We start from the raw sequence: 17,811 nt of genomic DNA on the forward strand, positions 1-17,811 counted from the left end.
AATGAAATCGGTTGCAGCTGGGGCTCCAGCCCTGAAGGGGGCGCCGCTCTTCCATTGTTCCCCCTACGCCATGTACTGGACTTCAAAATCTAGAATAGGAAAGACTTAGTCTAGATGTGGCGCCCCATATCTAGACCAAGTCTTTTCTCTTCTAAATTTTGCACTGGGAGAGTGGTAGCACACCTTTTGCCTGCAATACATTAATTATATCATTAGGGTATTTATGTGGCAGTGGGGATATTGATATTTCTATATATCAGATACCATTTGGTCCTGTACGTTCAACCATCCCACACATTTTTTTGCTCTCATGTCCTGGACTTGCTGCTCTGACAGGGTTTCTGAGTGCCAATCAGCGCCAGTGGCTCTCCTGTTCTGTGTCCTGGACTTGGTGCTCCACCTTACTCCTACCCCACTGCAGTGCAATGCATTAAGACCAGGTAACAAGAGCAGATGATGCTACATGTCCAGACCATAGTGGGAAGATTATTCTCTCCCTTCTCTCCCAGGTGACCCCCCCCCCCCCCTCCCCAGGACACATTACCCTAAGACTCAAATCCTGATAACAGAAGCCCCACCTTGTAAAAAATGACTGCCACCATGCACACTGCACCCACCCCCAGGAGCAAATGCAGGATTTTTCTGTGTGGTTCCCCCACTCCAAAAAAAACCCCTGATATTGATAAGCCCACCCCTCAATGTAAAATTCCAGGAATCGCAGATCTATCGGGAGGGGGCGACAATACATATTGGATCTGCACCTTCACCATTGACCCACAAATGCAGGGATTCTTGGCAGTGGCCTATTTTTTGTAATGGGTGCAATATGGTGCACTCGGGTCCCTTAGTCCCAGGAGGACACACACCGCACACAATGCACACATTTATGTTATTACTTACCCTCCAGAGTTCCAGGATGAAGACAGCAGCAATGCCAGAATGGCCACCTCAACACTTTTCCAGAGGTCTATGTCTGTCCAATGATTAATGTGCATAACCTGCTCTGCCTGGCGTAATGTGTGTAATGTGTTCCACCTGGTATGATGTGTGTAATGTGCTCAATCATGGCATAATGTGTGTAAGGGGCACTACTGTATGGTGTGATTTAAATAACCGAGACTACTGTGCGGTGTTATGTGAATTGTTAATTTCCAACAGAGTGGTGTCATGGGTAGAGACCTTCAAATTCCTTGGGACTAAATCTCTCGCAACCTCAGCTGGGAGCCCAATATAACTTCCATTGTCAAAAAAGCCCAACAGCGGCTGTTCTTCCTGAGGCAACTGAAAAAATTAAACATTTCACAGGAGCTGCTGTGGCTCTTTTACACTGCTATTGTGGAGTCCATTCTATACTCCTCTATTACAATCTGGTATGGAGGGGCCAATGAATCTGACAAACGAAGCCTGGAAGGAGTGGTGAGGACAGCAGAGAAGATTATTGGGATGGACCTCCCCCTTGCAAGGGAACAATACTTAAGCAAGGTCAAGTAGCACGCTGGGAAGAACGTGGTGGACAATCTCCACCCTGGCCATAACTTGTTTGATATTCTCCCATCAGGTAGATGCTTCAGGTCCATCCCTGCCAAGTCATCAAGAACCGCAAAAAGCTTCTTCCCGACAGCTATTCAGCTATTGAACAATGTACTCTAAGATACTGCTAATCTAACACCTGCTCAGTCTAACCTTGCAAATCATAACATGCAAATTGTCATTTGTATGTGCAACTTATGCAATGTATGTATGTATGTATGTCCTGTTATCCCTCTTTTACCATGCTTGAAGCTGCAGTATATCCACAAAAAAATCCTAGTATACGAGAGTATACATGGCCAATAAAGTGATTCTGATTGCGATTACTATTCAGTGGCCACATCCTTTCCATATGATGCCACATCATTATCTTTACCATGGGAGTGAATGGTCATCAATTGTTTCTGGCAGAGGGCTCAAAAACATCTAGTTATGCTATGATACCTAGTACCTACTGCAGTTACCTTTTGATTTGTGGGATCAGTTAATATTCAGCCATTATCATTACTACATTTATTGAATTATTATTTTAATTTCCATCTCTTTTAACTTTTCAAAGTACCACAATTTGTTTAAGCCTTGGAGTGCCAAGTGAATGAAGGTGTGTAAATTGCCAAGAAAACATTTTGATTCATCATGAGGACCTGTAATGTCTACTATATATATATATATATATATATATATATATATATATTATATATAGTAGAGGAGAACGATCGGCACTCGGTAGGAACGACTCTTTGAGAGACGAATAGTATGGTGCCCGGGTGCCTGCCAGGGCAAGTGGATGCCAAATGTAGCAAGGGGGGTATTAGGAGGCACTCCAGGGTCTTGTAAAGAAGAGACAGACACAGCGGTCTGTGCGGGCAACGTTTCGATCTTTAATGATCTTTTTCAAGCTCACAAAACAGCAAACATAGGACATACCTTTAAACCTTCACCAAACACCGTGTGCACCGTCGCCAGCCCACCGCCGCAGGTCAGGGTCATCATGACGTCACTAGCCAGCGACGCATACCAGCCGGTATGCCAGGACGTCGACGGGTTGCTAGGCGACCTAAAAATAACAAAGTCAGTTAAAAAGCAGGCAACACTACTGACATGTCGACTAGGCAAAGAAGCAAACATGCAAATAATCAAACAATGATAGAAGCCTAAGACACCGGGTACAAAGTTAACTGTACAACATATACAAGCAACGGAAAGCAAGAATAGTTACACAAATGGCAGGAAGCTACACGCTTCATTGAGACCTGAGGGAGCCACCGTGTTGAGGCGGTGGTATCCACCAGGTCTCTCGTTGCAGCAGTTTTGTATCCCGATCACCACCCTAAGGGTTTTGGGGATGTGATCGATCATTTTGTAGCGTAAGGTAGCTAACCCATGTTTAAATTCACGAAAATGTCGTGGGACTGGTTGTTCTTGGGGCAAAATCTTTCCTTTAAGAGCCTTCCTGATGTGGGAACGATGTCCTGCCATTCGTTCTTTGGAATTGACAGGACGTCTTCCCCACATACAGGAGACCACAGGGACACCGTATAATGTAGATGACGTGTGTGGTACTACACGTCATCACATGTTTCAACTGGATGCGTGCACCTGTATGGGGGTGAGAGAAACTGTCACCAGTTTCCAGGAAGCTGCAGGTTGTACAATAGATTTTGCCCCAAGAACAACCAGTCCCACGACATTTTCGTGAATTTAAACATGGGTTAGCTACCTTACGCTACAAAATGATCGATCACATCCCCAAAACCTTAGGGGTGGTGATCGGGATACGAAACTGCTGCAACGAGAGACCTGGTGGATACACCGCCTCAACACGGTGGCTCCCTCAGGTCTCAATGAAGCGTGTAGCTTCCTGCCATTTGTGTAACTATTCTTGCTTTCCGTTGCTTGTATATGTTGTACAGTTAACTTTGTACCCGGTGTCTTAGGCTTCTATCATTGTTTGATTATTTGCATGTTTGCTTCTTTGCCTAGTCGACATGTCAGTAGTGTTGCCTGCTTTTTAACTCACTTTGTTATTTTTAGGTCGCCTAGCAACCCGTCGACGTCCTGGCATACCGGCTGGTATGCGTCGCTGGCTAGTGACGTCATGATGACCCGGACCTGCGGCGGTGGGCTGGCGACGGTGCACACGGTGTTTGGTGAAGGTTTAAAGGTATGTCCTATGTTTGCTGTTTTGTGAGCTTGAAAAAGATCATTAAAGATCGAAACGTTGCCCGCACAGACCGCTGTGTCTGTCTCTTCTTTACAAGACCCTGGAGTGCCTCCTAATACCCCCCTTGCTATATATATATATATATATACAGTATATATATCTATCTATATATATATATATATATATATATATATATAGATAGATATATATAGATAGATATATATAAACAAAGGGGGGTTTTGTGGCCTTTTTTCTGCGCTAGTGTGGGGGCAGCACTTCCATAGTGCCTTGCTGTTAATAAAGGCACAACAGATACAGATAGAAGCAAGAAAAGGAATAGGAGTGCACCCAATACAGTTTTTTCACCACAGAAATTGCACACTATTAAAAATCTGTATTTATTACAGTTATTAATAAATAAAAACTTTCAGTTCAATAATACGACTTAACATAAAATTTGATCAGTGGATCCAACAGAATGATCCAACACCAGAATGAAGCTTGTACAGATACGACCCTACGCGTTTCGTCCGTTAGGACTTCCTCAGGGGTGATCTGGTTACAATTAGGTCTTATAAATCAAAAAGCCGTGATTTTTCAGCATAAAATCAATTAGAAATGCCGTTTGTGAACGGACTGATAGTATGAGAACTCTGGTCTTAGGCCGATATATCAAATAGGCTCCATAGCAACCAGGAATCACAATCAATGTTGGGCGGAGAAGCAGACACTCTTTGGTGAGTGTAAACAATCGATATAGAGTGGATAACTTCCAGGCCAATTCTCAATGATATAATTCAGTGAGCCAGGAGCTAGGTGTATCCCCAGTCAGACTACAGCATATATATATATATATATATATATATATATATATATATATATATATATATATATATGAAATAAAATCTTTTTTAACACAACATTTTTGATTTGAATGTATATAACAAATGTGGGCGATGCTGGCATTTATAGTGGATATTGTGAACATCTCTTACAGGGGTTAATACACCAGGGACACATGCTTTGTTACACAATATCACATGTAGAACTCCTTAACTCCTCTTATTATTATTTTAATGTTAGCATTTCGATTACCGACCATAACAAGAAGTAGAAGAATAGCTCAGTGTCACCGGGGATTAAGGTGCTGCATTGCTGTAGCTAGCGGTAACTAGGATTTTTGTCAAGGGGCACCAAAATGTAGCTTGCCTCCAGGCGACTGTGATGAAGTTGTGGCACTGCATGGAAAGCATGTATTTAGACTCAGTAATGACTGTGTTTGTAGTCCTTGGTCCTTTGCAATCTTCATAGAGACATCCTGGGAAGTATGCAGCTGCAACAGATGTGTGTAGTTTCCCACATAAAAAAAAAACATTTACGTGTTTGTTTCCAGGTTACTTATTAAATGAAATAATGAAGATGGACTATTTGAATCTTAAAGGATTTTCTTTTTTTCTGCAGGATGAGTGACATTCCCTATGATGAGTTGTAGTAACCACGTCCCCAAAGTAGGGCAGTAGAAGACAAACAGAAATATTGGGCCAACTGTGTTAGGGCGAGATTCTCTATCACAGAAATGCGGTAAAAACCCCGTTATTGGGGTTTTTACCGCATTTCTGTATTCTCTAACCTCCCTCCGCAGTGTCACCGCTGCGGAGGGAATCGCCAGCAAAATCTGGCGGTTCCCTGCAGAAGCCTATGGGCTTCTTACCGCAGCGGTGTGTGAGGGATCCGTCACGGATCCCTCCCAGCATGCCCTGCGGCCGGCGCGTCTGTCTGCGCATGCGCAGACGGACTCCCGGGTCATAGACCCGGAAGTCCAGCAACGGCGCCGCATCGCAAGGGACAGCTCTTGCCGCAAGAGCTGTCCCTTGCGTTAATAACCGCATATTTTAGAGAATATGCGGTCATTAGAAATGCGGTGCCCGGCGAAGAGGGCTGCAGATTTTAGAGAATCCCGCCCTTAATCTTTACCAGTGATAAAGTGGAAAATAATAAAGTACTAGCCAATCAGCTCCTATCTAATAGTTACAGGCTGCATTTGATAAATGACAGGAGATTGTTGTCTGGTACTTTATCAGTCTTTGTCACTCTCCATTGTATTACTTGTTAAGGCTTAATACATTTGCCTACTGTGTTATATTTCCTGTTTTACATATAATATGCTGTGCAAGTAACACACACATTCAGTTGCTGATTCTGTTGGGCAAACTAAGGGGGAAATTTACTAAGATGGGAGATCTTGGGATGTTGCTATGGGCAACCAATCAAAATCTACTTCTTATTTATTTAGCACCTTCTAGAAGATAATAGATATCTGATTGGTTGCCCATATCTTAATAAATTTCCACTTGAATGTAGTATTATGTGCACCCTTAAATAGCACACCTTTGACATTCCACGACTGTCGACCGGGTCATATGTAACAAGGAAGGAATGTTATCATGTGTGACACATGTCTTGCCATTGCATGTTTTGCAGTCATGTTGCATATGATGGATGATCCCATTCACTGCTCTGGGTATGATAAATCCTAGATGCAGCAGTGACAATCTGTGGATACGATGCATGATGAACCCTTTCGGGTTTTGGCTTTGAATCTGTAATTGAAAAAAAAAATACATAAAAAAGCTAAAATCACTGATTTTTTTTTGTTTGTTCCTACCGTAATTTTAACCTTAAGAATTTAAGAATTTTAATTTCCACTCATTTCCAATCTAGCCTGAACACTTCACACATCACAATATTGTTTTAAGGCCAAAAGGTTGCACAGAGGTAGCTGGATGTCTATGTTAAGCACCACATGTGAGCGGTACAAATATGTGGCCCATTTAGGAGTGTCAGTTTTAAATACTAGGCCCCAAAGAGCACATAATGCAAAGAAAAAAGTTTAATAAACCCATCATTAAGCGACGGATGGCCCCCCTGAAAAAAACAAGCCAAGTTCTCTAAATCATACATCCTCCATTTTTGATGACTTTTCACATTCAGTGAAGCTACATGAGAAAGAAGATTATTGAAAAAAAATGATTCTTAAAAAAAGATGATTCTTAAAAAAGATGATGTTGAATCATACAACCTCCATTTTGATGACTTTTCACATTCTGAGAATCTGCAAGAGGAAGGATGATTTTTTGAAAAACATGATTCTTTAAAAAAGAGGAACACACAGCAACAGCACAGGCCAGCAACCCTGTATATTTCTATGGAGCACACAGGAACGCACCCCTCTGCAGCAACAGCACACAGGCCAGCAACCCTGTATATTTCTATGGAGCACACAGGAACGCCCCCATCTGCAGCAACAGCACACAGGCCAGCCAGCAGCGTAACTATCATTTCGGCGCCAACCCGCCAATAATAAAACACGCCCCCCCCCCCCCCTCACCACACCACCACCACTCCGGACGCCCATGCCCCCCCCCATCCCCCGCATACTTACCTGTATTCGCTGCGCTGGTCCCGGCTCCCATCCTGGCTTCATTCTGATATGAAACACGGACCATCACAAAATGGCCGCCCCCATACAGCAGACAGTTTCAGAGAACTGGCTGCTATATGGGGGCGGACATTTTATGATAGCCCGTCGCAATAGCAGAATGAAGCCAGGGGAGCCGGGACCACCGCAGCGAATATACATTAGGTAACGCTGCGGGGATGGGGCATTACAATAGCACCACAGCCCCCCGGCGCCCGCACTTACCCAGCGCCTCCCCGCGACCGCAGGGGCTGCGGTGCTGTAGTTACGCCACTGAGGCCAGCAACCCTGTATATTTCTATGGAGCACACAGGAACGCACCCATCTGCAGCAACAGCACACAGGCCAGCAACCCTGTATATTTCTATGGAGCACACAGGAGAGCACCCCTCTGCAGCAACAGCACACAGGCCAGCAACCCTGTATATTTCTATGGAGCACACAGGACAGCACTGCTCTACAGCAACAACACACAGGCCAGCAACCCTGTATATTTCTATGGAGCACACAGGAGAGCACCCCTCTGTAGCAACAGCACACAGGCCAGCAACCCTGTATATTTTCATGGTGCACACAAGACAGCACTGCTCTACAGCAACAGCGCACAAGACAACAACACTGTATATTCCTACGGTGCACACATAGGTGTGCGCAGACCATTTTTTTAGTGGGTGCACCATTGGAGGGGCATGTCTATTACTGCCTACCGGGCATCAATGCATACTAATTAGAACTCTGACTTGTCCTGAGGAAGCCAGTGAATACATGGAGGTGGGGAAACGCATTGACAGACAGAGATCTCTTCTTTTATTCGGACCTGGGACAATTTCTCCTATCACCAGCTGGTTAACATATTGTGCAGAGGTTAAAGTGAGTGGGAACGGGGTGGAACAGAGTTCCACCACCTGTAATGTTGAGGTGGAACATTTTAACCTCCACATTGGCCCTGCACAGTAATTCTCACAGAAAAGCATTGTAGTTTGCAGGGGATCCCAAAAAGCAGAAGGGAGGTATTCACTGGGAATACTCAGGCGCTTATGACAGTAGCTGTGTTTCTAGAAAAGAGAGAAATCAGTTCCACCACCAGTGCATGATCACTTTAATCTCTGATCTTGTGAGAGTCTCCCTATAAGGCAAGACACTTGAGTGCGGACCAGACTATACTGGGAGACTCATACAGCTGTAGCCATCAGGTGCACACTTTCTATCCACATCTGACTGAGGCCAGTTATCAGAGCTGTCTCAGAAAAGTGGTTACTATATCACATTACTCTTATTGTTACATCACTGCAACGCTGCTTTATTTTGGCTTGCATCTACTAATTAATGCATCACCAACCTCTGCTACATAATAGGACTCACTAGATTTACTAACCAACTTGGGGGGGGGGGGGGGGGGGAAGGTAGGTAAAATAATAAATACAGTTTGTACAAATGCCTCCAAATGGTCTTTATTTCCTTCTAGTGTACATTCGGACTGTCTAACATGGCTAATTGGATGTTGTCACTGATATAAACCTTCACTTCTTTAAATGCTGACAGCATGATATGAAAAGACATTAGACATGTCAATAATTGTTGGAAGATCCTTCAATCGGGACCAGATGTCAAAAGTTGCAACTGACTGCCCTACATCCCCGCCAGTGGGTTGTCTACAAAATTATTCTTTTTTCCCCACAGTCCCAGTTGTAGGAGAAAATTAAGGAGGAACTTTTGCAGTGTCATAATGCACTTCAGCTGACAATTTTCTCACTAGCAGATCTTCGCAACTCTGAAGACTTCTGTCCGCTGGAAACAGAGACACAATGTAAGCTTTAAACCAAGAATCGCGCATGGTGGCCAAAATGTGGTGTTCTAATTTCCACAGATTGACCACCCTTGAATCCTGGCAAAGAGAATGGAGGGCTACATGCATAAGTCTTACATACTTTGCAGAATCCTTCTGTTTTATCCTTCAATTTCTCCAGCTGCTTCTGCAAAAAAAACTGATGAGGGTAATGACCTGACTATGGGGGTTATTCTGATTCACTCGGAAAGGCACAATCACTCTCTAATGGACAAAACCATATGCACTGCAGTTGGGGTTGATGTAACATGTACAAAGCTAGTTAGATTTTGGTGGGTGGTGTACTTCAAACTGATATCTATATTGCAGTGTAAAAATAAAGCAGCCAGTGTTTACCCTGCACAGAAAAAATAAAACACCCAAATCTAACTTTCTCTGCACATGTTACATCAGCCCCAGCTGCAGTGCATATGGCTTTGTCCATTAGTGAGTGATTGTGCCTTTCCAAGTGAATCAGAATAACCCCCTATATGTCTAGTGTCCATACGTAACCGAAAAACTGCCGTCTGTTGGCAGCGAGTGAAACTACATCTCTTTCTCTCTCACACATGGACAAACACAGAGGCAATCACAAGGTACCAGACTAGCTTTCGAAGCATTTGCTTTGAGCGGGCTTACTAGTAGCACATTTATATATATATATATATATATATATATATATATATATATATATATATATATATATATATATATATATAGCCTGCATCAGCAGTGTAATCATCATTGCTGCAATGAAAACCTAGCAAAAACTTTTCTGCCTTAAATGAACCCTTTTAGTTTGTGATGAGTCCCCTATAGTTGAAAGAGCAATAGGCTGCAGGTATCTGGGCAGAGGACATCGCAGAGTAGCAGAATGCCCACTGCATAAAAGGATGCATGGGTGGTCAGGGCAGCATGCTGAGTGTAATGGCTAGTGACTAGGTGACCTCTTGACTCCTTCATAAATATGGCAGCTGCCTTGCTGTGGGTGGGCAGAGGAGGGTCAACCATACAGAATTTGAGCCTTCATATTATTGTTACTGTTGCCAGCTGGAGGTGCAACTGTTTCGGCCTCCATTATATCTGATGGAACACAGTTTCTCCCCATTCCTGTCCACTTTTACTCCTGGGCTGCACCTTTTGCAGCCCATAGGTAAAATCTGCTACTACAGATAAGTAATGCTAAATTCCGGAGGCATATTCGGATGTATTTCTGTGATAGTAAATGAAATATGCACCCAGTATTTGATATCAGTAATAAATGGAGATCTAAGGGGGGAATTTACTAAGATGGAATGGGTATGAATATACGTATTTGTATCCATTCAATGTCAAATACGAACATAATTTATTGTTTTGCTAATTTGCTAAAATTAGAATCCATACAAATTGCCATTTTTACGAACGGTAATTCCAACCATATTTAATTTTACGAATGAATACACCTTCATACACTTCAATAGGGAAGTCAAATTCACTAATAAACTGTATTTTACAATTAGGTTATAGACCAGTGAAATTTGTAAAAAAGAAAACATTTGAATTTCAAATATGCCATGATTTTGATGCAAGTTTCACAGGTTGAAGATTTGTAACTCACAAGGAGCTGGGGCTCCTTGGGGGCTATATATAGCTGATAAGGAGCCCATACACGCTGAGATGCGGGCTGTGCGATGCGTGCTTTGAGGTACGTGCTCCCGCGGCACCTCATCACACAGTACAAAAAGTATGTGCTTGCACATACTTTTGTACTTAGTTTTCATCACATTGCATGCACAAGGCATGCACAGGGCATGCAATGCGATGTGATGCGTGCTAGGTAAGCACGGAACGCACGCCCGTATCGGGACGTGTATGGGCAGCATTAGATACAGTGTCACTCCCATGTTTGGGAATTTTACCCAATCACAAATGAGAAAACTACATGCAAACACATTAAACGTATTTTACAAAAAATACGTACTGTATGTATTTTTGGCTTACAAAATATGTATACGCTAACAACAATACCAAAACGCCTGTAAAAATATGAACCAATACAAATCATTTTGACATAGGAATATACCAATAGGCCAGTTTGAGAGCTTAGTACATTTGGAATTTGCAACAATCAAAAAAATAAAATAAAAAAATTAGTAACACAGTGATTCTGGGTGGAAGATGTTAAGATTTTCATTGTTCTCTGTATTTTTACGCCAGCATTTGCTGTGGAGCCAGGTTTGTGAAGGCACCTGTCCTTCGTTTTGACGTCCTAATTGTTGTTAATTGTGTTACACTTATCCCTCCTACTGGCTGCTTGCCAAGAAGCACGTATTAATGAAATTAACAGAATGATGGTCTCCTCAATTTAATTTGTCAATGGAGCGGCACGTATCTTTAACCTTGTCACTGCCAGTGACTACAAGTACTGTCATTACATAAAATCCAATGAGACACATAGCAACAATAGTCTAGCAGACAGCTTCTATGCAGAAATGATCCTCATCACCTTTTACTGTTTGCTATAGTAAAGTTCATAGGAGTTCTGGGTGATAGCTTTACAGCCAATAGGTCAACAGTCAATACAGTAGGTCAACCCCATATGGCCGACATGCATTAGGTCAACAGGTATAAAAAGTCAACATGGTCAATAGGTTAACATATAAAAAGTCAACAGTGTTTGAGTGGGTGGGGTATGAGCGGTCCTACAGTCATTGGACTGACTTTGGAATCCCGACTGCCTGTACTCCGACAGCGGGGTGAGCGCAAATAAGTCCCTTGCAGGCTTGCTGCGCTCGCCACACTGCACTCGCCACACTGCGGGCATGGTGGCTCCCTGCGATTGCCACAGCTTCTATTCTTCCTCTATGGAGGTCGTGCACCCCCACGACGGAGAATAACCCCTGTAAGTTGAGATCCCGACTGTTGCTTTTAACAATCGGGATTCCGACATGGATTCACTGACTGTTGGGATCCCGACTGTCAGGAGGTCATCCGTTACCGATTTGAAGTTGATAGGCAGCAGAAGTTGAAAGGTTCAAATGGGTAACGGGGTAATGGTTGATACACATATGGTTTTTATTCAGCTTTCTCTTCAATTACCACATACCTGCCTATCCTCCTAGAATGTCCTGGAAAGCTACTAAATTTGGTAAATCCCCCCCCCCCCCCCAGCACAAATTTCTGTCTCGTGCACAACACTGTTGTTCGTAAACTGTTCAATCAGAGGTGTTTCACTCAGGTGCCAAAAGGGAGGGGTAATTCGGTCTAGGAAAAAAAAACATTTGGTATCCCAATTGAACACTGAGTGAAAAATAACTACATAGAGGAAAAATGGGTGTGCTCATGATGCGTTATACGCTGAAATGTATAATTTTAGTCCACTTTTTTTTTTGCAATGCCGGTAATGTGGCCATTGTGTAGTCAGGTCGGGGATGAAATCATTTCTCCACACCACCGCCCGCTCCTTTTTGTAGAGCACCACCCTCTAGTGAGCATCCTTCTGCATAACCTAGTACCAAGGCTGCTCTCCATACCTGCCGAATCATGTCTTGCCCATCCCTGCCACACTCACTTCCTGCCCTCAGGCCTCCTTGCCTACACCTCATGTCACCTGCCGCTCACTCCCTCTAGTTTGAAAGCTCCTTATAGAAGGATCCTATTCCCTGCTGTTCTCAGAGCCCTCATATCTTGTACGTCAAGATGTACTTGGCCTGCAATCCCACAGTTGTCTGCATTTCATCTATGTACCTGTAGTAGTTGGACTGCATTCTCTCAGCTTTACTAGATTTTTTTCACTGATTTCTTATTTCAAGTGCTAACTGTTCATCATAGAATCTACAAGCAGTCCATTAGGAGGTGTTTCCTCTCTCCAGGACTGCCTGTCCGGTTGGATTATGAAGAAAGCTGGCTTCCTGTAGGAAGCCACTCCCTACCTTTTCATCAGCCCAAGCCTGCTTCTATGGTCTCCAGCCAATGCAGTCCATAGAAGTAGTGGTGTGCGCATGTACAGTCAAGCCACCGCTTTTGCACATGCTCCAAAAAGCCTGTCAGCTTCATTATGTATAAGCAGCAGGGGCTCTCCTCCTCCAGGCAGAACAGGCAGCAAAGCAGGGGTAGCCCATCTACTCAACATAGGTGTGAGCCACTGCTAATAGGTACTATTAATAAACAGAGAGTCTACGGCAATTAGAGGCTTGTCTATAAATTCTTTCTGAAATGATATGAGGGGCCGTCTTGAACAAATAGGCCAATCCAGGGGCGTAACTACCACCATATGGGCCCCATAGTAAAATCTTAACAGCCCCCCCCCATCATCACTACGAGAGAGAAGGAGAGTGATTAGACGGAGGGGAAGGGTTTGACAGTGAGTGTGTGTGTGTGTGTGTGTGGGGGGGGGGGGTAGAGCAGAGAGAGATAAAAAAAAAGAGGTGAGAGAGAGGTTAGATGGAGGCAGGTGGGAAAGGAGCAGGAGAGAGCGAAGAGTCATGGTGGGGTAGGGGATAAAAAGAAAGGGTCTGGGGAGGGAGGGGGAGAGAGCAGGGAAGATATGATTTTGTACAGTACCTCCAGCATATGGGGAGGTTGTCCTCATCAGTGACGGGTCTCCGACTGCTCCTTCCATGTGGTGCTGCTGGCCAGTGGTGCTATCACTGTGTGGGAGACCATCTCTGGAAGACAGGCTTCTCTCAGACTGCTCCTCTGAGTCCCTGCAGCCGCAGCCCGCCCTGCAGTGGTCTTTTGCACGCCACTCGGTCTCCCACAGTGACAGCACCAGCAGCCAACAGCACAGGGCTTGCGATTATCATGCCAGGGCTGGTCACAAATAGTGACATTAAGCCCTGGCAGCATCAGATAGGTGATCGGGGAAAGGAGGCAGGATCGGCCAGACCGCCTTCCTGATTGGTTAACATTGCCTCTGGAGGGGGTGCTGGGCATGGAGCAGCGCCACCGATGCTGTCCTTCCTTAACAATTAAAAAAAAACCAGGGTGCAGGGGATTGACTGCCGGGCCAAGGGCCCCCCAACGGTCCGGGCCCCATCGCAGTTGCATCCCCTGCACCTTCCATAGTTACGCCACTGGGCCATTCTACAGGTAATGAAATTGACTGTGCTTCAGCACAAACATGAACAGGGACCCTAAGATACAAAATACATGGTCATGGACTCTAGGGAACTGGACAGTGAGATGGTCCTGCAAATAATAGACAGCTATTCCTCCAAGATGGTCTGGCCAAGCCTCCTTTCTTATATTTTCACCTGGATGTGGTCATTACCTCATATACTTGGCCACACCCCCTGAAGTACATAGGCCGGACTCTCTAATTAAAGGTCCTGGGGACCTTTATTGCCTAAAGTTTATCAGTGTTGAAATACATATATAATTAAACACCTGTTAATATTATTCAGCACATAACATACAAATATCTAATTTCCTCATCCTTTATGATATATTTATTTATACAAGATAATTTTAATAATAACTTAAAGTCCACAAATGTAATTCATCTGCCTTGGAAATGGTTGTAAAATCTGCTTATTATGCTATATAAGAATCTATTTATACACTACAATCATTCAAATGTTTAAACCTTAGATGCTAGAGATAGAAACAGGATATTATATCTCAATAAAATGAAAATATACCAGAACACATTTAAACTTGGGAGCTTTTTTTTTGTTTGTTTTTTAAACATTATAAATACATAGCCCTTTAATCTTTGATGGATTTATGCTATAGTTACGCTATAAAAGGCAGGAACTGCTTATCTTGCAGATACTCCTATGACGGAAATGCAGAATTAAGCAGAATTTAATGAGAGAGATAAGTGTTCCTCTGTCTGTAGCTTCCTTTGTAGCTTAGGTGATACACTGATAGTTTTTTTATCAACATAATGTGTTGCCTGGTGCAAGGACAGATGGTAAAAGCAAAAGTGTGTCATCTAAACATATGAAGGAAACACAAACTGGAATAATCTAAAACCTAATGTAAAGCTACTGTACAGTACATTTCTATCTGCATGTACTGTATATCATAACCGGGTAAGGGTACACCTTGAATGTTTGGATACAATCAGCTTTCAATTGCTTTTATTGATTGATAGGCTGATTTTAGAATGAGTATGACCAGCCTATGTAAAGAGCATAATTAGCAATTACCAATCTATAGCCTACCTCAGTGGCAAACGCAGGATTTTTAGAGGGAGGTTTCCAAAATTAATCCAAAATCTCCCACTCTGCAGCACATTGGAGTAGGTACGGGAGTCTGGGTGACTGGCAACAGCACTAAAACTAGGTATTTTTATACACTCGATACAGTATGGCACGGGTGTCAAACACAAGGCCCGCGGGCCAAATCCGGCCCGCCAGACCTCGTCATGTGGCCCGTGAGAGGAGATAGCACGCAGGGGCAGTGAACAAGAGTTTTTCATTTTATATTATACAGGGGGAGCAGCCTGTGGTGTCATGGCATTATAATTATACAGGGGGACCTACAGATTCAACCGGCCCTTTGAGGGTGACCAAACTGCTGATGCGGCCCCCGATGAATTTGAGTTTGACACCCTTGCAGTATGGAATACAGTATTAATACTTTACAGTGCAGATGGTCTATAGCAGGGGTGTCAAACTTAAATTCATCGGGGGCCGCATCAGCAGTTTGGTCACCCTCAAAGGGCCGGTTGTATCTGTAGGTCCCCCTGTATAATTATAATGCCATGACACCACAGGCTGCTCCCCCTGTATAATATAAAATTAATGCCATGACACCACAGGCTGCTCCCCCTGTATAATAATAATGCCATGACACCACAGACTGCTCACCCTATATAATATAATAAAAGTAATGCCATGACACATAAATAATTATACAGGAGGAGCAGCCTGTGGTGTCATGGCATTATTATTATTATTATTATTATTATTATTATTATTATTATACACGGGGACACCTCAGGAAACAGCAGATATATATATATTTTTTTTATTGTGAGTGTGATCCTCATCCTCACTTACTGTTTCTCCGTCTGTCCTGCAGCTGCTGCGGCTTCCAGCTTTTCTTCACTGCTTGCTGCGGCCACACTGTCCCCGACTCCCGGTCCAGCTTCCCTGCCTGCTCCCTGACTTCTCTACAGACGCATGGGCGGGCGGCGTCATCGTCATGACGTCCCCACCCAGTGTCTGTCACTGCCGGGCATCAGAGGGAACAGGCGGCCGGGCCCTCCTCCACGTAGCTGTGGAGGCCGGCGGCCATGTTTCTGTAGCCGCATACATATGTGCCTACAGGAACATTGCCGCTGACAGTGGAGGAACAGGTAAGGCGGCCGCGGACGTGGACGCGGCCATCAGCACTCCTGTTTTAGATACACTGCCCCTGCGTGCTATCTCCTCGCGCGGGCCACATGACGAGGTCTGACGGGCCGGATTTGGCCCGCGGGCCTTGTGTTTGACACCCGTGGTCTATAGTATAGGCTGTTTCAAACATTTAAAGAAGATAAGTAGTCAGGAAAAGGTTAAACATATCGGAGAAAATGTAATGGGAGGAGAGTGAGAGATTTGGGAAGAAATCTCCAGTTTTTTTTTTAAAGCGGCAATCATGTACACTGCAAAATCAAACTGGTTTTGCAGTGTAAATGATTGCCTCTTAAAAAAAAAAAAAAAACTGGAGATTTCTTACCAAATCTCTCACTTTCTGAATCTCTCATCCTATTAAATTTCATCCATCATGATAAATAAATACACCAAACTTATAGAACCAGTACTACTCTTTCTAAGCTCATAATCTCCCACTTCATGGTAAGGCTCCTGTCTCTTCCTCCTGGCAACTACTCTCTGGTCCATTGCGATGTTTGAGGCCTCAGATTTACACATATAGTAAATGTGGTAGAAGAAGCTGGTACACTGGGCATGTGCATCAGCTCTGCTCCGTCCCTTACACTGCATGATGTGGTGGCAGCTCTATTAATCATATTATAATATATACCAGTGCTATTGTTATAATTCAAGGCACTTGGCAAGAGAAAGGAGGTTTCCGGGCAACCAGAAACCCCCCTGCATTTGCCTATGTGCCTCATAGAAAGTAGACTGAATGTAATATATCCAGAATAAATAGGGCTAGCGATCACAGTAATCCATTAGGTGAAGTCCAGCCTTTCCAGCCGCCACAGGAACCCCCTGCCTGCCCCACGCTGCCCGGACCTCAGGGACGCGCTTCCTGGACCCTGCTGCCTGCCACCCACCCACCGCCCACCTGGAGTGTGGGGCCCCCTGAAGTGTGGGGGCCCCAGGGCGACCGCCCCTACTTTTCTGCAGGTCCTAACACTATTGCTCAAAATTATTACAATAAACATAGATTTTACATTAATGTTTGATTTCAGGCATGTTATCATGCCTAATGCTCACAGTAGACCAGTGGTTCCCAAACTGTGTGCCGTGGCTCTCTGGGGTGCCTCGGAACACTTGCAGGGGTGCCTTGGATTGGTGAACCAGGACCAATTCAAATTATTTATGGTCAATGTAAAAGGCAAAAACATTGCTGGTGGATGCCAATAATAAAATATGTGGACAAACAGAAGCTAATCCTGTCCCTCATCCATAATTAAACCTTTGTATGACATATAAAACAATTTACTTTTTTGAAAAATTTCTGAATAAGAAACTTTTGACCTAGGGTGCCGTGAAAGAAATTCTGATGCTTTAGGGTGCCGTGATTTGAAAAAGTTTGGGAACCACTGCAGTAGACTATGTTTTTAAAGGCTATGGATCATTGGATAGACATGCAACTAGGTCAACAAGCATTAGGTCGACATGCAGGAAGGGCCTGGCTGAAGGTTGACAT

Source organism: Crinia signifera, chromosome 4, assembly GCF_055691185.1.
Source record: "Crinia signifera chromosome 4, ASM5569118v1, whole genome shotgun sequence".
NCBI classification, from domain to species: Eukaryota; Metazoa; Chordata; class Amphibia; order Anura; family Myobatrachidae; genus Crinia; species Crinia signifera.